The following is a 25,029-nucleotide window of genomic DNA, read 5'->3' on the forward strand; positions in this document are numbered from 1 at the left end:
CAGACTTCTACTCAAGAATTCTACTCTCAACCCAGACTATATGGCCAGTTAGTGGCGCAACACACACCTGCCATTTATCAGCAAGTTAATTGAAAACCTGTTGCCATCAAACTACATCGTCAAACCACAATCTCCTGTGAGATAAAAAAATCCAGATTCTACCCAAAATGCATAGCTGAGGTTACCATTGATGTTAATGCTCTGCATATCTTGGGGAAGGGTGATGTCAGGCATGTTTCTTCATTTAAGATGGGTCACCACAAAGCCATCCTAGATATCCTCCCAATATGCCAGGTTTGTCATAGCTCAGCATTATGCCTTTTCTCTCAATTATCTCACCAACATACACCAGTATTATCAGATGTGCTCCTTCACAAATTTAAAATGTGGTACAAGGGGGGTTGTCCTGACGACTGTATTTCTACGGTCTACTTTCTTATTGCTGTAAACCTGAAGTTGTTCTGTCATGTAACATACATTCAAATATCTTTTTTGTATGTAGTAGTACTCAAGCAAGCAATTGAGAGTGCAGACAAAAATAGAAAATAAATACAGCTTTTATTTATTTAGATGTTCATGCATTTCATAGTCATAAATTTTAACTTTTTTATGATGTTTTTGAAATTCAGTTTATTAAGTGTAGTTTGTTTCTTAACATTCACGAAACCTTTATAGTAACTGAGTTGGTAACACAATATAATTGTACAGAGCTAAAACAAATTTGTGCTTTTGATTTTTGTGTATAACCACCACCTATAGTGACTAGTGATAGTTCATATATAGGATACAACCAAACAAAAAGACAGAGTGTCGCAATTGGTTGTATTTAGCCAGGCTAGAGGGTGACCTAATGGACTGATCATCTTCAGCATCCCAGAAGACCCCATACTCTCACTGACCTCAAAGTATACATGAACACCTAGGGCAATGGCCATTAGAAGATGACATAATGATGCACCAGTATCCAAACGATACTCAACTTGTTATGAAAATCAAATCTTCCTATGACATCCATTTTCTGAAACACAGTCTACTTAATCCAACTAATACTGAGTTCCTCTTCCTTGGAAAACCTGCACAACTCAATCCACCCCCCCCTCCCCAACGTGGCAGAACGACATGGATCCTGTTGGATTCACACCCCGCCTAGTACTGCATGCAAAGTCCTTCAATCTCCCATTGACAATGAGCTTTCATTCAAAACTCATATCACAAGGAAATCTCCGGCATCATTCCTATTTCAAAAAAGGCCAAATCTTCCTTCCTACAGTAAACTTCTAAACTGCCACCCAAGCCCTAGTCGTCCTCATCAGGATAGTGGCAAATCTCTCCTTGCTGGATTCCCATCCACCCGACTCCCCTGAACATCGTCAACCATGCTGCAGCATGACTCATTACTTTGTTTAAGAAATGTGACTGCTTTTATCCGATATCCAGTATCTTTTTCTCTACCTGTGGTGTCCCCCAGGGATCTAACCTCTCTCCCTTGCTGTTCAACCAATACTAGGCACTCCTTGCCCACCGCATCATCGCTCTCTGACCCAACTTTTAGTGCTATGCGGATGATACCCAGCTCATTTTCAGGCTACCCTCGGCCTCCTCCTCTCCTTTCCTCATCTCTGACCGTTTGTCTGCCAACGAGGAGTGGTGTGCCGCCAATGACCTCTGCCTTAATGCCAGTAAGACTGAGATTCTACTAATCGGCACACCCACTCCCTCCTTCCCTGCAGCTCTCTGGCTGTCCTCTCTTGGCCCTCTTCCTACTCCCACCTGCAAGGCTAAAAACCTTTGGGTCATCTTTGACTCCACACTCTCCTTCTCTCCTCACATCTGACATCTCTAAGAAGTCACACTACCAGCTGCACCTCCTCAGAGGTAGTCTTCCTTTCCGCTCCTTCCCCCAGAAGCTCACTGTCTCCAGAGCCATGGTTCTCTCTAGGCTGGACTATTGTAACAACCTCTATCTAAATCTGCCTGCCTTTACTCTCCGCCCTTTGCAACTTATCCAGAACAGGACTGCGAGACTTGTCCTTGGCCTCAAGCCCAGGGATCTTATCTCTCTAGGACTGAAATCTCTGCATTGGCTCCCAGTGGCTGCGAGGATTAAGTTCAAAACCCTCTGCATTGTCCACATGGCCTTCTGGAGCCTGGGGCCACAATACCTTCAACTCTCTCTTCCTAAATATCTTCCTTCTCGAGCTCTTCACTCATCCACATCCAACTCCCTCAGGGTCAGTCGCTTCTCTAAGCAACAAGTTGATGGTAGATCTCTCTTCGGCAGGGACCTCCCTCTGGAACAGCCTTCCTGCCTCCCTGAAACTTGAGGAGAACCATCTCCGGTTCCGGAAGCACCTCAAAACCTTCCTCTTTGCTTCTGCTTTCTCTCCCCCTCTCGCCTGCTGAATTCCTGGCAGAAACTGCACTGGTTACCTGGCCACTCTTTCTGATCTCGGGTCCAGGCCCCGCCAGTTGCCCACCTGCACTGCCTCCCTGGCAACCAGTGCACCTGCGGACTGTTTTCTGTATCCCTACAGTCCCCCTACCAGCACTTATGTCTGCACTTACCTTGCACTTGCCACCAGCTGGCCGTTTTTATTTATCTTATTTATTCTACTATCCCATGCACTTTCCTCTCTCCCTTCCCCCATGCACTTTTCCCTTTCCCCCTCCCTATGCACTTGTGCGATCTGAATGACACCTCACCTAGTAATATCGTTGTCTGCCTTCCCTTTGTCCCCCCTCCCTTGCCTCGTCGCGCCTTGAAACACTTGTGTACAGGCGCGTTATAAATGCCATATCATATCAACAAAGGGCAAAAGCAAAACATGGAGAGTGACACAGGAGGGGGTGTCCAACCCTATGGTGCAACAAGAAAAGAGAAAAGCAGTTTAGTGTAATTCACAAAACAACTAAGAATTCACCAAATCAAAAAGCATGAATACCTGTCATATAGTCCACAGTGCAGGAGACCTCCTCTAGAGAAACTCAGGGAAGGGAATGCTAGTGCACAACAAAACAGAACGAGGATGCATGGAATCGAAGTCCAAAAGATTATGCAAAGGAGCAGGCCTCACTTCACAGGGTCCTGGCTGGTCTATGGTGTAAGGTTCTGGATGGATAGGATTTTTGCAGAGCAAATCTCCAGACAAGCCCAAGTGAGGAGGGTTCTGCGGGTAAGGGTCTAAGGTGGATGGATGGAAGCAGGTGGCAGAACAGCAAGGCAGCTACAGTGTGAAAGGGCAAAATGGTAGGAAGTCAGGAGACAGGCATATTACCAAAAGAGAGAGTGCGAGGTAGTAAGGAACTAGACACGAACGGTACAGACAATAAGCCAGAAATGGACAAGGAGTCGGCCAAAAACAGGCAAATGTGAAGGGGAAAAGGTCTTGTAAGGAAGACAAGAAGACAAGAACTTGCCTGTTTTTTTTTTTTTTTTTTTTTTTTTTTTTACAATGGCCCGAACTTCAAGCTTAGCAACTACCCTCAGCTAAAATGAAGGAGGAGAACAGTCCAACCACAAAAGGAGGGTATCGGGTAATATTGTCCCCATATACATGGTCGCCATAAATATTGTTGCCGGGAAAAGGTTGTCGCGACATTATTTCTGGTGACCATATATATAGAGTCAAGGGGAGCAGGGGCGTCCCCTGCATGTTCAATGTGATAATGTCCCTGCAAGAAACGGCAATTTTTTGGTGACTTTTTTGTCAGGCGACATTTTTGCAGGGACATTATCACATGGAACCAAAAGGAGGAGGTGCATGCAAGGTCCTAGAACCATGATTGCCCATATAAAGGCGGTCATTCTGCTCTGGTTTTGTGGAGAAGACATTCTTCCAGTGTGGAAAGGGGGAGGTGGGCCAGAGCAGGAGGGTTCAGACAAGGAGGGCCACCTGAAGACATAGCCAATGACCAGGAAGGGGTCACTTTAGGGGGACACAGTGATCCATGCTAAGGAAGGAGGGTATTTGGGAATGATGCTTTCTAGAGCAGAGTCTGGACTTTTGGGCTCAGGACCAGTGGTCAGTGTAGAGCAGGGGATACATTGTATTGTTTGGCGTATCGTGACACTGCTTGCATTTAGATCCTCTCTCTTCTATCTAATTTGAAAGGCATTTCTTCAGTTCCCTTATCTGTTAACTTTTTTAAAACACTAATCCTATGAGGTATTTGTGTGTTCGGTGGACTCCTTTCTAAGAGTATCCAATTCTGAGATCTGTAGAGCCCTTTCTCGTTGCTAGTCCTGCAGGCCGTAGCTCAATTGTTGAGGACTATATTGGGCGTGACTGTCTGCGACACTGAGAACACAAAGAAATGGGGGATGCCAGGTAAATCTAAACTCCGGTCATACCTGGAGAGAACCTTTATATATAGGAGTACAATGAGACCAGAGTCGGGTAAGCTTCTTTTAAGTGAAAGACCAAGTAACAGAAATGTATTCTACATGAACCCTAATACATCCAAGCAGGACATATTACAGTAAACCAGGAGGTGAAAGAATTCAATTCACATCCAAACCACTAAATATTACAATAAATGTATTGATTCCTAAAAAATTCATAAAAATCCAATTCAGGATATATAAATTCAATGTAACAATTAATAAATGTTTTTATGAAAAAAAGGACTAAAAGTTGAAAACCTAACACATTAGTCACAAAATACAAAATCAATTAATTCGAACCTTAAATAAAATTGCGCATCAAACCAAGAAAAGAACTGGCATCAACTCTCAAAAACTCCATCCTCACTTCACTCATACCACATCACCATACTCACTCAAATAATATAAGCTAATGCAAAAAACAAATCTTAACAGTGAAAAAACAAAATATATCACCACTCTAATACTAATAAATATATTACAACTAATTAACAAAAACTACACATACTAAACTGCAAGAGTATAAACACAGTTAAATACTCAAATTCGTGTGACTATGCCAATCAGTCACTACCTAATACCAATAAATCATTGGTACTGAATAATAAAATGAGAAGACTGTCTGTGAGGCATTTGCCGCACTGGTTCACACAATGCAAGATCAATATATTTGGTCGGAAACCAAAAACTGCAACAACAAAAAAGGAGGAAACGGGAAGCATGCCTTCTCTTTTTTACAAATCTGGATTCTGGAACAAACGACCTACTTGTATTAAGAGGGGCAAGCACCTTTCTATGCTACAGGAAGACACTGAAAACCCTTGTGTTCAACCAATACCTGGCCACATTGAGCACTTTTTCTGTGGCCCATGCTCATCTCCTACATCTTTTTGTACCGGGCTCTGTTGCTTGCTAATAAGGTGTATGTTCTATATAGCCCTGTATACAGTGCTTTAAGTGGGCCGGGGCTGGGCCCCAGCAGTCTCCAGAAAGTGGGGCTGAGCCGGGCCCAGCCGGGGCCCCCCATCCCACACAACATTGGCGGGATGCATTATCCGGCCGGGAGATGCGCCCGTCATTATGTCGGCCAAGCTGACAGAAGTGCCAGCCAGCCACAGCGACTCTGAGGCTGGCAGCACTTCTGTCAGTTAGTGTAAATCCCTCTGAAGACCCCTCATCCGGGTCATCAGAGGAAGTTACTGTCCCTTTGCTTTCCCTCCCCAGGTCACTGACCCCCGCGGGCTCCGTGATCTAATATGCAGATTAAATCACGGAGCCCGCGGGTTCGCAGAGGGTGAAAGACGCCTCGGGCTCAGTGATCTATGCGCTCTGAGCAGATAGATCAGAGCCCGAGGTGCCTTTCTCCGTCAGCTAAAAAGCTTTATAAACGATGCCTTGAACTGTGTACGTTTCAAGCCATCTTTTATAAAGGTAGAAATATTTCTATGTTTATAAAAGACGGCTTGAAACGTGCACAATTCAAGGCATCTTTTATAAAGCTTTGTCGACGGACAAAGCCACCTTGCGGTTTGTTTTGTCCGTCATCAACGCTTTATAAAAGATGCCTTGAATTGTTTACGTGTCAAGCCATCTTTTAGAAACATGGAAACATGTTACAAATATCTGTTTATAAAAGGTGGCTTGAAAAGTACACAAAAACCATAGTAAGGTAAGCACACAAGTGTGCGTAACTTACTATGGTTTGTGCACTTTTCAAGCCACCTTTTATAAACATAGAAATATGTAACATTGCTATGTTTATAAAATATGGCTTGAAAAGTACACACACCATAGTAGTACGCATACAAACATATAAATGCTCACATACATTTATATATTTGTTTGCGCACCTTACTATTATTTGTGCACTTTTAGGCCACGCCCACAATGAAAGCCACGCCCCAAACGAGCCCCCCCCCTCAATTTCTTACCCCACTTAAAGCACTGCCTGTATATCAGACCAGAAGAGTGCTCTAGGCAGGAAAACATGATAGCCCCTTGCTCCTGACTTTTAGGCACTATTTGAAATCCATACCGATCATGCCTTTATCGGACACATTTTATGTAGACCATTTGTCACTAATCTCAGAGAATGTATAGATCAGCAACAATGTCGGAGATATGTTGTTCCAAGAGTACTTCCTCCATGAGACAACATGAGTGTTGGCAGCTTTCCCACATCGACTTGTGCAACACCCATGAAGCTCAGGCATAACATTCCTACACAGAGTTCGATCATTTAGCCTCATTCCAATGATCAAATATCTTTATTGCTGGTCCGGGGGCCCCACTCTATACGGTTAGAATGTCATATTTAAATGTTTTTATTGCATTAGTACACGTTTTATGGAAATGTTAAGAATACATTTATTGGATTGATTGATGAATTGACTCCAATTTAGTTTGAAATAAAAGCAGTGATCACACGTATGGTATCATCTTTGGGCCTGAATGCTGGAGATACATGAATGTCCAAATATTTAGGGACCTATAGGGCACCAGTATGGTATACAATCTCCGTGACATATGTGCCATAATACGCAATGAAAACCAAGATCAATATACTTGTTTAGAGATTTCTACCCAATTTTCTTTCAGTTAAAAAATTGACACAGCCTGCTTTTGGGGCACCACTTTGAAACCCCTCCTCTATTAGCTAATACCAGTATGCTGTTATGTTTATATCTCAGGCATTTCAGACTCCATGCACAGTGAAGACTTACTCATAGGTTTAAGGTCTTCAAGTCTTCTTTATTGAACTATGGAGTACAGATGCATGCTGCCCTAGGGCCTGGGCCCTCTGTTCCTCTCCTGCTGCTAGTGCCGTGTCGTCGCCGCCAGTGTGTTACTTGGTCCTCTGTGCACGCACCACGGTGCACAGTAGCATCTCTGCGCGGGGTGCGTCTGCTTGAGCAGACACGTATCATTAAAGGGACATTAAACCATGACAGAAAACCATCTCTATGTGCTTTTAAAATATTCATTGGACAAGCTCAGAAAAGAGCGGGAAAATGTGAGAGGAGCTACTTAATGGTTTGGTGCCTGGAAGGCCATTCAAGGGATAAAAAGGCTTGCACTTTTTTCCCAATGCCCATACCATGAACAGCCTTAGATGAGAACAGTGATGCAGACCCACTGACTGAACATTGCAGTTTGAACGTTTTGTCACCTGCCTCTCTGCTTCTCTGCTCTTTTCACTGTTTTAATTCTATTCTCTTCTCCTCTCCTCTCCCTTTCCTTCTCTCCTCCCCCATAACCTACATTTTTCTGTGCACTTACTCTTATCAGAATTGTCCCTGGACCTAGTAAGATAGTAACACTTGTTATCCCCTGTCCCCAGCACTATCTGAAATGTTGTCAGGCCTAGTACGATAGTCGCTTGTTTTGTTCCTCTCCTGTAATTCTCCGGCTCTACCAGAAATGTTGTCAGGCCTAGTACGATAGTCGCTTGTTTTGTTCCTCTCCCTCCTCTCGCCCTCACCTTGTGTAATTCTCCGGCTCTACCAGAAATGTCGTTGGGCCTAGTACGGTAGTCGCCTGTCTGTTCCCATTTCCTTCCTAGCACTTGCACTATCTGAAATGTCATCAGGCCAAGTACGATAGGTAATTTCACATTCTTGTTGTTCATGGCCTGTAAGAATGTTTTGTATTTTCCCTTGTTCCCTCCCTTATCGTGAACCGCTTTCAAAACACATTGTGTATAGGAGCTATATAAATAAACTCCTATCATATCATTACAATAGGTAATCTTTAATGGCAGGATGGGCGGTTTTCCTGAATCACAGTTTAGGACAATTTAGGAGAATTTGTAGACTACAAGACTTGAGGCGTGCAAATAAAGGGAGTGGACAAGTCTGGCGCGCAACCCTCTCAATCTACAAGACCGTGGGTTAACATAAAAAAAGAAGTTCTTTCAGGTCGAGAGGCAGAGTTGCCCTGGCCACGTGGGCCAGTGGACCTGCTAGACGTGAAGCCTCTTTTTGAGCTGCTGAACGCACGTGAATCACGGTTTCCTCTGAATGATTCACAGGTCTTGCACTCTCAAGCTGAGCAGAGGTGACATAGATTAACGTTTTGCCCTCTGCCTCCCGCGTAACGGGAAAGGCGCGGGGTGAACATATAACTCACTTTGGGTAATTGATCCACTCCGGGCAAAATAAGATCTGGATTTTTTCAACTGGAGGGCGATTGTAGTCAGCCCTCCCAGACGCGACCATCTAACACCTGGCGCCATTTCAGCAAAGTTAACATCGCCTCGTTTCCCAGCTGCCTTTTGATGTTTAATGGCAAGTCTGCATTGCACATGGTCATTTGTTCCACTGCCGTGGAATGTGTTTGATAGTAATGGGAATGTTTAATCCGAGCCTACGATTTTCTGACTACTTCAAGAACATTGCTTGCCAAAAAATCTAAGATGGTGGAATGAAAACCGACACTACTAGGCCGTTCAGCACGCATGCGTTGCACAGTCAGGCAGCCTGAACCATATTGTACGCAGCCATATTGTTACTTTATGATAAAAGCGATAGTCCAACATCATGAAATAGAAGCTGCAGCAGGTATAACGGCCACCGATACATGCCCAAAAATATACCATAGGTCTTAAATAAAAGCCAAAAAATTCTAGCTATCAGTTAAAGCGATAAAGCACAGGGAATTAAAAATGTTACTTTGAAAACAGGACATAGGGACAAAACAATAATTTGGGGAACTACAAAACCAAAAAACACACTGCACAAGTGTAAAATGAGTAACACACTTCCACGTGACCACGGTGCTCAGCACACACCTACACATGGTGGCAGTATCGCGCAGCACTAAGGTTTCAGGCTCAGATGGATAGAAAATCAATACAATGACGAAGAACAAGGGAAGACCACGCGCCAGAAAACAATAGGGCATTCACAAAGCCTGGTGTGGATGGCACCCTCTGAAATGACCAGTCAAAGGGCGCGAGCACGCTTTCTCTCTCTCTCCCCCTCTCTCTCTCCCTCTCTTTCCTTCTCCATCTCTCTCTCCTTCACTCCCACTCCCCCCCTCTCTCCCACTCCTCTCTCTCTCTCTCTCTCTCTCCCACTCTCTCTCTCCCCCACTCTCTCTCGCTCTCTCCCACTCTCTCCCTCTCTCTCCCACTCTCTCCCCCCCTCGGGGGATGCAATAATGCAAGTGCTGATGAGCCCTTTGTGAAGTATGGCAGCCCTTTAGCCCATGTCCCAAGCATTTAAACCTCCTATCTCCACACTCGTCTGCACAGATTTGGAGCCACCAGGTACTCGCTCCCGCATCCAATTGGCACGGTGGCCCGGAGAAAGTTCTTCATTGCACAGAAGATATGCCAAGCATCACTGGAGAGTTGACAAATTGTATGGAAGTATAAGCAACATGCTTCCAGGATAGGAGGTGTGAGTTGGACAAGTAGGTGGGGCTGCTGCGCCATTTGGGACTGTCTTTGCCCAGAACAACAGGCATGGTGGTGGTGTCAACAATGTTACATCCTCCTCGACATGCTGGGGAGCATACTGTTTGAGGGATCCAAGGAGCCCCAAATTTAGATGACGTCTTTTTTGAGGTGGGAGGCAATGATGGTGATGGGAAATCTGAGGGTCAGAGGCCAGGTAATGGCTGAGGTGGGGAGCCTCAGGAGTATATCAAAAGGGAGAAATATTAAATTCATGAGATTTGACACACTGGCTGAGCAGGCGGCCGAACAGGTCATGCCAGAAGAACATGGGTCCAATGGCAAATACAGGGATAAAACAGCTCAGACAAGACAGGCATGTCTGGTGCAACTACACCTCGGTCAAGGGCTTTCACAGTTGGCACTGGAGTTGATGCTTCAGGCCCTCCAGGGCCAGTTCAGGAATTAGCATGTGGAGCAAGCATGTCAGTGGAAAAGATACAGGCGGATTCTGTCCAGACCACCCCTTTGATGGTAGCTAGTGATGGGCTGGCATAGACCGTTGTCGAGCAAGTATTGTCTGCTTTGGGAAAGTCTTTGGGTGGGACATGTAGGTGTGGTTATGCCACTGGCGGTAACCAAGGATTAATAATGCTTGTAGTCAAGTCAAGGGAAATGGATGCAGTGGTGAGATTGTTGAAGAAGTGTCCATTGACTATAATGGTTTTGAGCTGTTATCTCATCCCCTGCACTTCTGCTATTCTCCTAATTTCCTCAGCCAGGTCTTAGCATTGCTGTTGTAGTGGTTGTCTGTGGCTCTGAACGGTTGATCGGGTGACACTTTTGGCATTGTCAGTCCGTGCTAGTCCGCTATCGGTAGGTGGGCGGGCCTGTGATGCAAAATGAGGGAAACTTACAGTAAATCAGAATTCCTCAATGGAATGACTAGGCTTTAGTGTATGATTTCTTTAACATTTACTGAGCGCAGTACTTCTCATTGATGGCCGCTCAGAATGCAGCTGTTTTCTCTACCATACTGAGTGCTGTTGAATTTTCCCACCAAAACAGATTCTTTGTCCTTGATCTTAGTGTGTGTGCAGGAGCATATCTCTGCAATACAGACTACTAGTGGGCACATCTGTTGAGCGTCTTCCAAGTCTGAAAAAGAACCCGAGCTTAGATTTGGTCCTCAATGGACAGTAAAACAAATGTAAGATAGGGTTGAGTCATAGGGTCAGATTTATTTAACCGATCCACCATCTATATTGCTCAGTTTTGGATTGCTTGGAGCTTATTCAAGGATCTCTTTGTAGTACCTAGATAGAGAGACATACAGTACTGTACTCTCGAGAGAGCCACATATAGCCCTGTTTCATTGCTCCTGGCCCTTTTGCTTTGCGTGAGCTATGTGTTCATTTTTGCATGTTGGTTAATTGTTTGTTTGGCTGTTCATTTGGTAAAGGTACTTTGGGCACAACTATAATTTGACTATTGGGATTATACTAAGTGTGAAAGGCGATATTTAGTTGTTGAGATTTTAGATAAGCTTTTGGGTGTTTATATGGATGTGGCATTCAACCAAGTAGGTGTTTATCGACTACTCTTTAATTGCAAATGGATTTATGCATTGTTCGGTTCAGTAATTGCTCATCAGGGTTCATTTGCCTGGATTTAGACTCTTGCACACAGTCACCCATTAAGTAGTCACACATTTTGGAAACTACGGGTTTCCTCAATCTGGCGTATTGCCTTTAAAGCAGCTGTCGCCAAAAGGTAGCTCGGAAGCCAACGGTGTCAACGGTTGCTTGCCCGATGCCAGTTGATAGCCTTCAAGCCACCCTCAGCAGTGTAGTCATGGATCAGTGCCAGAACAAGTTCAAAAGTTAATTTGTAAATCGACAGAAAAAGTACAAGGTTTATTTATATATTTTTACATGTATAGAGCGTTCAGGGTAGTACAAGCATGATAAATGTACGGCGTACTAGGATGGACAGTTCTTGAGCTGATGAATGCCTGATGAGGTCAGTTGAAGAGCAATGTTTTTAGAGCTCTCTCTCCGGAAAAGCCCAATATGACTGTTCTGCTCGCAAGGAGGGTGGGAGAAGGTTGGCTGCAACGGCGGGGAAACTGGAGCCTCCCACTTTGACCCGTTTGAATTTGGGCTGGGTGTCTCGGTGGATGTAGGCCGCCATGTGGAGTTTGAGGGAGGACACTTTGCTGACTTCATAGGATAGATAAAGGGGGCGCCTTTGGACAAGCATTTGTGTGTGATGTGCAGGATTTTGAAGCGAATTCGTTCACGAACGGGGAGCCAGTGGCCTTTTTTTCTTGCTTCAATGATGTGTTCAATTTTGGGGATATTTAATGCTGCTGTGAGTGCGTTGGTTGAATCACCTGCAATTTCTGAATGTTGTTTGTAGTACCTGAGTGGAGGGCGTTACAGTAGTCAAGCCGCAAACCTACAGTTGCTCGGGTTATGGTAAGGCAGCTCTCAGGAGATAGGAAGGGTATGGATACATTGATTAACTTAGTAGTGTAGGCAGCGGAGGAGGCAATGGCACTGACATGTTGTGAAAGGGTAGAGCCCAGGTACACTGCAAGTGTTTTCACAAATTGGGAGACCGAGACTAGGATGCCATCAGTGTTAAAAGTGGAGTATTGGTGGTAAAGCTTTTTTTATTACTGTGTGGGGGGTCCCCACAAGGAGGATCTCGGTCTTCTCATCATTCAGACAGAGACAGTGAGTGGCCATCCAGGACTGGATGGTTGAATACACAGAAGTAAGGGAAGAGGCGTCTGTAGTGTAGTTGCCAGTGAGTGGGAGAAGGATCTGCGTGTCGTCCGCATAGCTTGGATAAGTAACACCAATAGAATCTAGAAGTGCAAATAGTTGAATCGTGAATATGTTATACAAGGTTAGTGATACGCAGGACCCTTGCGGCACTGCAAAGGTGATGGGTGCTGGGGGGAGCACTGGAGTTCTCTGAGAAGACTCGCATGAGTCTCGCGGTTAAAGTTAGCTGAGTGGAAAAGGTGCCAGCCTAGGATTTCGTTGTCCACTAGGTTGAATGTAGCTGATAGGTCGAGGAGTAGCAGCATGGCAGGCTTGCCTTCTTCTCGTATTTCATCAATCTGGATCTTCAGATACAGAAGAGCAGACTCTGTCCCATGATATGGGCGGAACCCTGACTGGCATATATGCCCAGTATATGGTTTGCTTTCAGATATTTTTGGATTTGCAGATAGGCTGCTCTGTCCAAGAATTTTAGCAAGAAGGGTACAGTTGTGATTGGTTGGTAGTTGGTGGGGATGGCAGGTCCAGGGTGGGTTTATTGATAAGAGGGAGCACCCAGGCTTCTTTGAGGTTAGTAGGGGCTGTGTCTGTGGCGAAGGATGCGTTGATGAAGGAGGTGATGAGGGGTGCTAGTATGCCAGAACAGTCTTTGATAAGGCTCGCTGGAGAGGTATCTCCTTTACAATGGGAAGGTTTAAGGCCTTTTATGATGGTAATAACTTTGTCTTCCGAGGTGCCGGTAAAGTAAAACATATGGAGGTCATTCGGACTGTAGGTGGGAGGGGGTAGAGTCGTTGGTGGAGCTGGCACGGGTTCGACCAGGGATATGTTGGAGTCTACCTTTTTGTGTGCAGGGCGTCGATTTTGTTGAGCATAGCATTTTGGATGTTTAAACACCATGTCTCATTTTCGGTTATAGTGACTGGGGGGGTGGTAGGTGTTTCTAGTTCCTTGAGAATGTTGAATATCTCCTGGGTGTTGGATTTGGCCTTATCGATGCCGTCATTATAGGGTGTGGTTTTTGCTGAGAGGATGTCTTTTTTGTTATGTTTTGCTGCTACGGTGAACGGTAGTTTTTTGCATGTGGAAGGTTCTTTCTTCCAATTAGCTTCTGATGGGCATTTGTTGTCTCGGAGTGTTTGGAGTTCTGGGGTGAATCAGAAATTTCTGTGCGAGGATGGCTTAAATTTGTGAGGTTTCAGTGAGGCTATGGCGTCAACTGCTGCTGTTAGAGTTGTGGTATACAGGGCAGCGAGTGCGTTCGGGTCTTAGCAAAGGTGGGGGTGGGGGAAGTAGTGTGGCGATTATGGGCGCAAGGTGTTCCTTAGTGATGTTTCTGGTGCTACGGGCGAGAGTGGATGGTAGTGGAACAGCATCTGATGTAGTTCGTCCCCTGGGGGGAATGGAGAACTGCACAATGTTGTGATCCGACCACGAGCAGGGGCTGTTGGAATGGATGGATAACTGGCAGTTAAGGTCCGCATTCCAGTCTAGGCTGTGCCCTTTGGTATGTGTGGGGTTACGGATGCGCTGCTGGAAGCCGAGTGCGCTCAGTGAGTTTGAGAGTGAGGTAGCTGCAAGGTCTTAAAGGTCTTTGTAACCCAGGTTGAAGTCTCCTGAGAGGATCGATTTGGTGGAGGGCTTAATATGGGCCCCTAAAGTGTGAAGGAGGTTCTCCTCGAATGAAAGGGCTGGGCCTGGAGGACGCTACATAATGTGGAGAATGATGGTGTCAGAGTCCGAAAGGGTCAGTTTAGCAGACAGGATGTTGTAATTATCAAAAGGGGTGGAGTTCTGTTTTCTAATCGGCAGTGTGTCCTTGACAATGAGAGCCACATCTCCAGCTCTGGCATTTGGTCTGTCCGATCATAGGATGGTGTACCCTTGTGGGATGGCAAAGTATAAGGCAGGGCCAGATGCGCAGTGCAGCAATGTTTCCGAGGTAGCTAAAATGGTTATGTTTAGTGTGGTGATGCGTTGATGTCCAGGGTGTGTGCGGAGATGGACCTTGCATTGATAAGGGCGCATTTTAGTGGCAGGGTCGGAATGAGGCCAGTCTGCTGATTGGGGGTGATTTTCCTGGGGTCTCTATAAGAGGTGGCAGGCTATGGGGTGAATGGGGCGGTAAGGTACTAGGTTAGGGTGGGGGTAGATAGCAGTGGGCCGTTCCAGTAATGGTAATGTATCTGAAGCTGGCGGAGGAAGTAGTTCCCATGATGGAGTTTGTACGAATCGGGGAGGTAGCGTGGGGGGTTGCGTAAGTGGAGCGAGGAAATATGTGGTTGGGGGTAGGGTAATACAAGCAGAGCAGTACAGTTTTACAACAGCTGTCGGACATGAGAGCTTACTGGGCATAAGGTGGCGTCTCAGTGAGAGGACCCGGCAACAGTTCAGAATGGCGGCAAGGCATGGTGTTGGCTTCTCGGCGACCTCCCGGCTCCGACAGGCAGGGTCCTTAATTGAGGTCCTTCGTGAGTGCCGGCATCACCTGCCGGCTAGCTTCCACTCAGGATGTTGCAGGGGGAGTCATCTGGTTGGATAAGGCAGCCATAGATGCTGTGGTCAGGGCAAGAGTGTCGGCGCATTCAGCCCCAGCATAGAGCTTTACAATGGCGGCCATTTCTTAGCGTATTGTGGGCTCATTGAGATTATTCATGCCCTGATGGTCGGGCTCAGTGCCTGGAGATGAGGGAGACGGATGCCGATGCAGGGCCGATTCTGCTTCTTCCTCTTCATGTAATGAGGCTTGGACGGGCAGCGTCCTTAAGGTCCATCACATGGAGTACTCTAACTGTTATTGACTACTGCAAATGTATTGCAGGTAGTGGTGGTTGGTGACATTGAGTGCTTAAGTGCAGCCTTTGTTACTCAACCTGTCTTGCAATGTTGCTTCATTTCAGGGGAACTGTGCATGACAGACTGAATTCTTACTCTCTGTAGATAGATAATCCCTGCAGACTTTCATACCCATGTAATTTCAACCAGTAATTGGTGCAAGACAGCAAGGCCCATAAAAAGCCATGAGGCTCTGTTCATGTCTTTCTCTGGGCCAAACTTGAGGCATAACTCAGGGAGGAAAGTGTCAATCAACTCTAGTTCGTGGTTCATGTTTGTGTGCGGGTCCATGAAAGACAGAGCAGAGCTGAGGGTCCAGATAAGGGGCATGCTTCAACAAATTTGTTTTTAAGTGTTGTGTTAAGGTGTGTCTGTGTGATTATATGTGTGTGTGTGTGTGTGTACATGTGTGCATATGTGTGATACTAACTTGGTGCAAACCACTGAGGGTGATCAGTTGAGCCAGTGTTGGGCATGGGGATGTAAGGCACAGCCAGCATTGATTTGACTTCTTACAGATGCATCACTGTACTGTGTCGTTATGGACAAAGCCGACATGAGTGTGCTGTTACATGGGAAAATTGGTATATAATGGCAAAACCAGCTTGTACTTCTCTTAGCACAGTGGCATTATAGGCAAAGTCAACACAAATGTGTTCTTATTTGGCCTCCGCCAGTATCAACATGTCTTTTTACAGTGGCATAACTTGCATTTCGTCAAAGCCAACATGAGTGTGCTCTGATGTGAAAATGCTGGCATATATTTTCTACAATCAGAATCACCACTGTTTGCTTACAACGGTAATACTTGTGTTAGTGCGCTCAGCCAGCATGAATATGTCTTCTTGCACTGACAGAATACTTGCATTTATTGTGGGCAAAGGCATCAAGAAAAGGCATTGAAAAATGGTCTGGTGTACTCAGTGCTCCAGATACAATTTGGAAGTTGGGGTATTTTACTCCCTATTTTTTTTGGGAGTAAAATGATTTTGTAGGGAGTAAAAATGTCATTCCAATTCCCAATTGGAGTATTTTATATGCAAGTAAAAATATGTTTTAACTGGAAACGGAAATGTTTTTGTAATAATTCTTTCTTTGCATCTAGTTATTCATGCATGTTAAAAGATACATGTTTACTTCTTCCAATAAGGTGGTTATAATAGTTTCTTCCTGTGTTACTACATGCAGTATGGGTCCAAACATATCTATGGAGCTTTGTGGGTGAAAGCAGGGGCACAATGTTCCATGTTTCTGATTCCTATTTTTTTGTTGGGAGTATTTTTAAAGTTACTGATAGACCCCTTATCTGTAGGGTTGGGAGTACTGTTGGTGACCTGACAGCTACTGTATTTCTTCATGTGTTACCATAGCAAGCATATTTTCACTTTTATGGTTTCTTACTCAATTTTTCAGAAAAGGTGTCCTGTAAAAATGCCATGTTAACTCATTACTTTAAAAAAATTACGAGTAATTGAGGGCCATACGTAATTATGTGGGATTTTGAATGAAGGGAAGTTATGAATACTGTGTGTGCATTGCAAATTAAGCATTTAATCATGTATTAACAGGTGTTTTGTCTGAATTTGTGTCAGAGTGCCTGTGTGACATCATTGATCCAAGATGGCCGCTGCTACAATTTATAAATCAGAATTTGATCTATAACAGAGGGCGGGGGTCGCTCACTTTCCTCAGTGGGCTCACTCATGGAATAGCCTCCACCCCCCTTGCGTCTTGAGCAGGATCTTCTCAAATTCCGGAAGCTCCTTAATACTTTCCTCTTTTCCTCCTCCTTCCTTCCTTCTCTCCTCTGCTAATCCCACAGTTGCTGAATTGGTGCCCTGGGCCATTATGCATCCTCCCATACCAATTTTGTCCAGCTTCTGTCTATCCACAGTGCTTGCATCTGCCCTCTCTCCACCCTGGAGATTCACACTTACATCTTCCGTGGTTCCAGTCCGTATAGCACTCAACATCCGTATAGCACTCAACATTCCTATCACGTCATCTGTGGCTCACCCAAGAGGTCGAACTCCTGAGCTCTTACCCCATCATCCCTCTTCCTTGCTGCACTTGAACGTTCTGAATACTCACAAGGCATGGTAAATTCATCCCTTGTACCCTTTTCCCTCCACTACTCTTAAATATTGTGTTTTTAATCTATTCTCCCAACCTTGCTCACTTCCTGCCCTGTGGGTGCTTCGAAACAGTATTTTCTTATTGTATAAGCAGCTAACAAGCAAACAATAAATAAATAAACTCCTTTCTGAGTGGTCCTATCAAATATTTTCTATTGACCTTTATTGTTCAGCATAAAAACTGAATAAAGAAAGTCCATAAAATAATTTGATATCTCTTATTGTTTATAAGTTTCTGTTCGCAGTTAGTTTTTCATGATTTCTAACATTTTTTCTTTCTAATTTGTTACAGGTTGTGGTAATTGGCAAGAAAAGTTTACAATTATTTAAGAGCAGTTGAAGCGTAAAATATAATTCTATCTTCCAGTAAAATCAATGTTTTGAAAATGTTGCTATCTCCAGATTTCGGAAGTCATTTAACAGTAGAACTTCCACCATCAGCCAAAAAAGAAAATGGATAGCAGACTTTTTCTTGTGTATCTTATGTCAACAAAGAAAGAAATCCCCCCAGGCTATTCCAAAATGTTATGAAAAGGTTTTAGAGTGTATTAAGAAGAGAGCCGAGTTGAACAATAGCGAATACTTGGACATATGTCTACGATTAGGCAACTTAACACCTGAAGAACTGAAAAATGAAAAAGCATCACAGCATTTGGAATGCTACGAGCAATATACTCATAAGGCAAACATGGATTGAAGCAATATATTGTATGGAGAGCAGTTATGTGAGCCAAAGCTGTCATCTCCAGCCATGAAGAAGAGGAAGAAGTAGAACAAAGCTACACTATACAATCAAACATACCTATCTATGATAGAAATAAATGTTTCCTTTGCAATAAATAAGGAAAAAGAAGAAATCAATTATATTTGATAGCAACTGATTCAGCAGGCAAATGCATTTGAAGAGAGCAGTAGAAATGTCTAACAATGATACATTGAAGATTCGTTTTAGCGGTTGTACAGATCCTGGAAACCATCATGCAAAGGAAATTGCATATCATAAGTTATGTTGGAACACACATGTAGTGAATGTCTTACGATGCAAGCCTACACTAAGCGGAAAGATGCTGCCAAATTCCCCCTCTTACGATGCAACAACTATTGAATTTGTATCTTCAATCAATGATTTTCTCCTTGAAGGCAACGTAACAGTGGGGGAAATTGAAAAGCTTTATTGGAAATTTGCAGCTAACAATGGTTTAGAAGGACAGATGAAAACAATAAAAATCAAAGGTTTCATGGAAGAAGAGCTTGAATGTATTGGCGTTATTTTTAGTTATCCCAAAAGGGTAAATGAACCACAACGAGTCTCACTGAAAGTAACAGCAGATGTTGCTCTCATGCAGAAGAATAATTTGAGGAAATGAGAAAAATATGGGAACCCTTCTTGAATCAGGTACAATTTTACAGAGGGCCGTACTAACTTGTGAATAATGGAAATTCACTGGAAGTTTTGAAGAAGTGAATTTGGCAGATGTTATTCCAAAGGAAGTTGTGGTAAGGACAGATGGATATGAAAAGTAATTCAGAAAACCGGGATACCAATGTAATGAACAGGGCTCATAAATTGTCAGAGATGTTTTCATATGAAATGCTATCACCACAACAAGCTTCCTACGTGATCACTTCTACCACACAGCTACCCACAGCAGATTAATCATTCAATTTCTGCATCGCATTGGAGCTTCTATAGATTACAACAGAGCCCTTGAGCTTGAGACACAGAGGTGACAAAATGCATTGATTGAGAGTGGTGGATTTTACGTTTCCTCAGATTTGATCGGAGGCAGATTTTTCTATGGTGCTGCTGATAACATTGACTTCCTTGAGGATACTCTGTATGGTAAAGGAACTTTGCACAGTACAGTTATGGTTGTGTATCAGGAGAAGGAGGAGTCAGATGTCTTAAGCCCAATTGAAATATCAGGAGCCTCATCACTTCAATCACTGCAGAAGATTCTTAAACCCCTGTCGAGGGCATGTCTTACAACATTCACAAAGTGTGTAGACCAAGGAATTCTGTAAGCAGTCAATTAACTGAATATACAGAGAGGATTAAGGTTATTTTAGATTCCAACAGGTTTGAGGACCTACTTTGGATGATGGCGGAAGATTTGCCATTGAGTGATTTTCAAGAATGTTTCAATGAGGAGTTGCTGGATACACCTTGGGCTTCATTACGAGTCCGGCGGTGTCCCTGCCGGTGCTACCGGCGGGTTGCTGCTGGACTCATTATAATTTACCGGTGCCTGACTTCCTGGTGCCAGCAGCTTTTTACGGGTTCGACGGCCCGGGAAGTCAGGTGCTGGTAAATTGGAAATCCCCATCCCCATTCCCATAGAGTCCCGTAAGAAGGACATGGAAGCGCTGACACCGTTTCTAACGGTGCCGGCGCTTCCGTGAAGTGTTTGCGTACCGTGGCCACTGCGCCAGGCAGGGTCATACCTGTCGGGCACAGCGGCCATGGCAGGCAAACTTAGAATGAGACCCATTGTAGTCTTACTGAAGAAACTAAGCCTGATGAACGCCCAGAGTCTGTGTACTCCTAATGCACACACACACACACACACATGAAGAAGTTGGAGAAAATAACATCTGTTGTCAACCCCAAATAAAAAACTTTTGTAACATTGATCTTGACTTTTACAAGCCTGTTTTAAAATTAACTATGGCTAAAAAAAGACTTGTCAAAGAACTGGATGCTTAGCCCACGTGAGCTACATATAATAATGGTGATGCTTCGAGCTATTGGTTCTTTCTTGGATGGTACCGGCATTGAGGCCACCTTAAATATACTTTATGATGCAAATGTTGTGTCGAAGATTCTATCAGGGAAGTGCAAAAGGAGAGAGGTTAAAGCCCACACTTCACTAATGCTTTGCACTTTTCAAATCTATAATTGGTGAGGGGGATAGCTCATGGGAATTGCGTTTGTCTTGGAAGCAAAACAAAGCAGCACATCACAGGTTTGAATCCCGATCCCACGTATAGAGAAACCAATCTCTGGTATTAAGCGTGTTATAAAAGAACAATTATAATTATAATAATCATTGATGAATTCTAGAAAGAGTATGTTGAAATTAAGGAAATGCTGGAACCCGAGCTTAAGGAGTTACTTAAATGTTTACAAGTGGATGATTAACAAGAAACAAAATCAGTCCCTAATTACATTCTGGCAAAATGTAATGTGATAACCAAAATGGAAGCCTTTGAGGCTAAAGAATCTCAAGAAAAAACAACACTTAGAGTCGCTCTTCAGTACATTCATATGGTGGACACAATCCTTTTATTTATCAGTTCCGTCCAAACGGCAAACTGTGATTTACACCTTTCATCACATGAAGAGTTTGTTAAATAAGTTGTCGCCCGTGATGTGATAAACTACGCAAGTATGATATCATGGAACAGCAGAAATGAAACAGCTTTAAAGCAAACACCCGAACCTGTGGAGTGAGTTTCAGAAAAGCAATTGGGTAGTAAGCAAGACAAAAGTACACTTTTGTGCTTTAGGTTCAGATGAATCTCTGGAACATCAAAACAGGGCAATGAAAGTACTTGGTGGTGTGGTTAATATTACTCAAAAGAAACAGGCTCTAGCAAGATTATTATGAAGCCAAGTCATCAGATGGAAATTATGTTGGAGACATTGAAAGCACACATGAGGAGGCAGACAAAAAAAATTCTTCACTCCCTTTATGTATCACGTCGTTATGCTATTACCCTCCCATTATTTTCACCTGATACCCATGTTTTTGTCCTTTCACTTTGGTGGTCTTTCTATTTCCCATCTGACAGCGTGTTTGTCACAGGAGTTAGAACTAATAGAAGATGCATGTGTTAATCCATGGGGAAGAAACCTGGGCTGCAAGAGAATGGTCTATCCCCCATGAGAGGGAGGACGTTATGTAGCTAATCAAGACAGCCAGTGCTTCCCAAGCGCCGGGTCCAGATGGACTGACAAATGCAATGCTAAAAGAGGACCCAGAGCTCTGGACATACTTTCTATGGTTCCTATTTGAGCATGTTGTGAAGAACAGGGACATACCACCATCCTGGAGGGTGGCCATTATCTTCCCGATAATTAGTAAGGGCATTAGGGAGGATCCTAAAAGCTACCGCCCTATTGCCCTTTTGGATGTAGCTGGAAAAATATTTACGTCCTTTTTAATGTGACACACAGACTGGATTGAGTCAACTAAAGGGAGTGACATCTTTCAGACAGGTTTTGTCAAGGGATTGGGGACAATCGTAAAACTTTTCTTCCTTAATATATTTAAGGGCAGAGCCCTGGAAAAGAAGTCAAAAATATTCTTGGCTTTCGTGGACTTGTAACAAGTGTTTGACAGCATTGATTCGCTGCTATTATGGGCCAAAATGTAAAGTGGAACTGCCCTAGAGATCTACTGGATGCAACAACGCTCTATACACTGCAACCTCCCTGAGAGTGATATTGAACTCTGAGGAGAGATACCTACAGTAAAGGGTTTAAACCAGGGTTGCCCTTTAGCGTATGCATTGTTTAATCTTTGTATCTCAGATGCGGGAGACACTTTAGGACAGGCGAGATGCTTCCCACCGCGAATAGAAGGGAGGCTGATAAGATGGATGTTGTATGCCAATGATTTGGTCTTTTGCACCAAACAGCAATTGGATTACAGCGCCTGCTTGATACATTGAATGAGTATGTCCAGAATAACGGCTTGGCGTCATGTGTTAAAATCTAAAGTGATTTTTGGTCCACCTCGATTGCTTTGCAATACAAGATGCATGGCTACAGATTATTCCAGCGTTGGCAGTTTTTGCTGGTCAGGCTCTCGAAGATGTTCCCGGGATCTAGTCCTTGGTGTTGGAGGTTATGTGGCAATGTTGGCACTTACTGGCATGTCTGGTGGAATTGTCCGGCAATCCGGGCTTTTTGGAGGGAGGTCCTGGCATGGGTTAAGGCTGTGGATGGAATTGAGAGGCCACCAACTCCCCTGTTACTTCTTTTTCGGCTGCTGGATGATGGAGACATATACTAGAATTCCTCACATGGTGGCCAATTTATTTCTAGTGGCTAGGGCATGTATAACAACATATTCTAAACAACCTCGATCCCCCTCCCCCACACATAGGGAATGGTTGCAGAAAGCACATGATATTTATGAGATGGGGAGCCTTGCAGCGATCTTATTTGAGTCACATAAAAATGGGGAATTGGAGTGGCTGCCATTTTTTACTTATTACAATCATCAGGCATGTTTGAATTTAACAGGGCCCCCTCAGAGCAGAGTATAATGTTTGTAGCACTCTAGTCGGGGCCTGGTAAGAGTGTTCTGTTGACCTCCCTTGTGTCCTGACCCTGTGGAGTGCTTGATGTTTTAATAGTAACCGGGCAATTAATGTGAATTAATGTAAACATCTATGGTAATGGTCCAGTTTGAGCTTTTGAATACTATATTTTCCTAGGTGTGGTTGGTTCCCTTGCACCATGGGGGTGGGGAGGGAGGGATCTGGGTCTGAAGGGTTAAAAAGTAAAAAGAAGTTCAGATGGGTTTTTGTGTCTCAACGCTATTACTTACCTTATTGATTTTGTTTGGATTGTGTTTTCTTTTATTTTTGTTGTTCAGAGTCGAATCATTACATGGGTGTTGGTGTCATTTTCATGTATAGGTGAAGGTGGATTGTTTAACTGCATCTCTTTACTGCATGTTTCCTAGACTAGTCCCTGGATTTGAGTGTCTGCACTTATAATATGATGTCATCTACTGTAATCCATCGGAATATAACTTTAAATATGAAAAATACAAATTGAAAGTGCTTATTCTTCAATCAAGGAAGGAGACGATGGAGCGAGTAGAAACGTTCAAATACCTGGGCACATGTGTGAATACAAGCTTGGACGACACTCAGAGTGTGAAAGCCTTGAGAACGAAAGCAAAAAATCTGGCCACTCAGGGTGGAATACTGCACAGGAAATTCTGCGCTCTGCCGCAACTGCAGTTTTATAAATTAAAAGTGGTTGCAGTATTGACTTACAGAACTGAATCTTTGTTGTTTCTACCATATGTCCTATGGCCCATTCTGGAAGGTATGTTCTGGAAGAAGGTCCTTGGATTGCCAAGGTCAATTCCAATCCAGGTTATACGCCAAACATTGCTTCTGTATCGAAAGTGTTTACTAGGCAAATCTTTACCGATGTTCCAAATCATGAAAAGTGCATAAGACAGTGCTATAGAAGGGATCCTAGTGGAGTAGGGGAAGCCCTGCAAAGGATTGTTGGCTAAATTATGTGTTACGTAGGCCGACCTGATCACAAACCCAGATATGGTTAAGGTGAAATTGTGGAAACAAGACTGGATATGTACGCAGGATGAAGCAAACTAGGTTAAACTTTTCTATTATTTGTAGCATGCAGTTAGATCGTATGGCTCAGTGCCCAGATACCTGGGCACATTTCTGAATAGTTACTACAGAAACCAGTTTCTTAAACTACGGATGAGTCTATTCCCAACAAAAGAGGCATTAGCTCGCCAGTCAGGGACAGCGCCAAAATACTTCGTGTAGATACTGCAATGATAGAAAAGCAAAAGAAAACATTATACCATATTCTGTTGTTTTGTGCAGGACTAACGTTTTTAAGAACTACGCATGTTGGGACCTTCTTGGCAAAATGTAGCACTATAACCCAGAAGAATGGTGGATTATTTTAATAAGTAGAGAAACAGTCCCACTGGTTTTAGCAACCATAACATTTTTAGATTCTGTATTTTAAAAGAAAGTAATTTTTTTGTAAATTATTAAATAACTTGTGGTTTTCACATTTATATAGAAGTGGAAAGTGTGACATCTTGATATTTGTTTTAAAACAAATGTAAATAAAAAAACAATAAAATACAAGATTTATAGATCTCACACGTGTGTGCTCCTGCTCATGGCTTAGAAAAGTGCAGGCATTACTAGGCATTCATGCTCTTTGATGGTGTGATGTTACCATGTGCTTTATGAAGAAAGAAAAACTATCTTTCTGGAAACTTTTCAAGACTTCAGAAAAAGAAATCCTTGAAGCTTGGGAAGACGTGGATATCTAGAAGAATTTAAGAAGAAAGATGAAAGATTTATAGAGAGCGATTAATTTGTGAAGTCTACTCACCAGGAACGACGATTTCAGACATTGGTCAAATGAGCTGGTGGATATTCCCAAAAAAAGAGATGCAAAGTGAACGTCTGCTGCCAACAAGATCGTGGTGACGTGATAATCAACACACCCAAATCTCCCAGAGCCATTAAATTTGGGTAGGAGAAGGCAGATAATCAATATTCTTCTATGTGTACACTTCCATGTCAATCAGACAGCTGGTACGGTGTGCATGCATGCGTGTGTTTCTATTCATTTGATCATGTTTAACAAAAAAACCTAGTTGGCAAGTTTTTCATAGAACCACCTTGAAAGCAGTTACAGCTCAAAAACGAAATAAGTATCCGTAACAGTGGCCATCTTGG

General features: G+C 43.6%; 1 long non-coding RNA gene across 1 annotated transcript in view; it reads left to right on the plus strand.

The window, feature by feature from the left end:
• LOC138569654 (uncharacterized) overlaps positions 1–23,012 on the plus strand; it is a 115,048-nt gene extending 92,036 nt beyond the window's left edge. Inside the window, exon 4 of the long non-coding RNA XR_011303292.1 lies at positions 17,840–23,012. This is a non-coding gene — a long non-coding RNA (uncharacterized lncRNA). The remainder of the gene's footprint in view (positions 1–17,839) is intronic.
• The last annotated feature ends 2,017 nt before the right edge of the window (positions 23,013–25,029 follow it).

The sequence above is a fragment of the Ambystoma mexicanum genome, chromosome 2q (assembly GCF_040938575.1).
Source record: "Ambystoma mexicanum isolate Mex_15411 chromosome 2q, UKY_AmexF1_1, whole genome shotgun sequence".
Lineage (NCBI taxonomy): Eukaryota > Metazoa > Chordata > Amphibia > Caudata > Ambystomatidae > Ambystoma > Ambystoma mexicanum.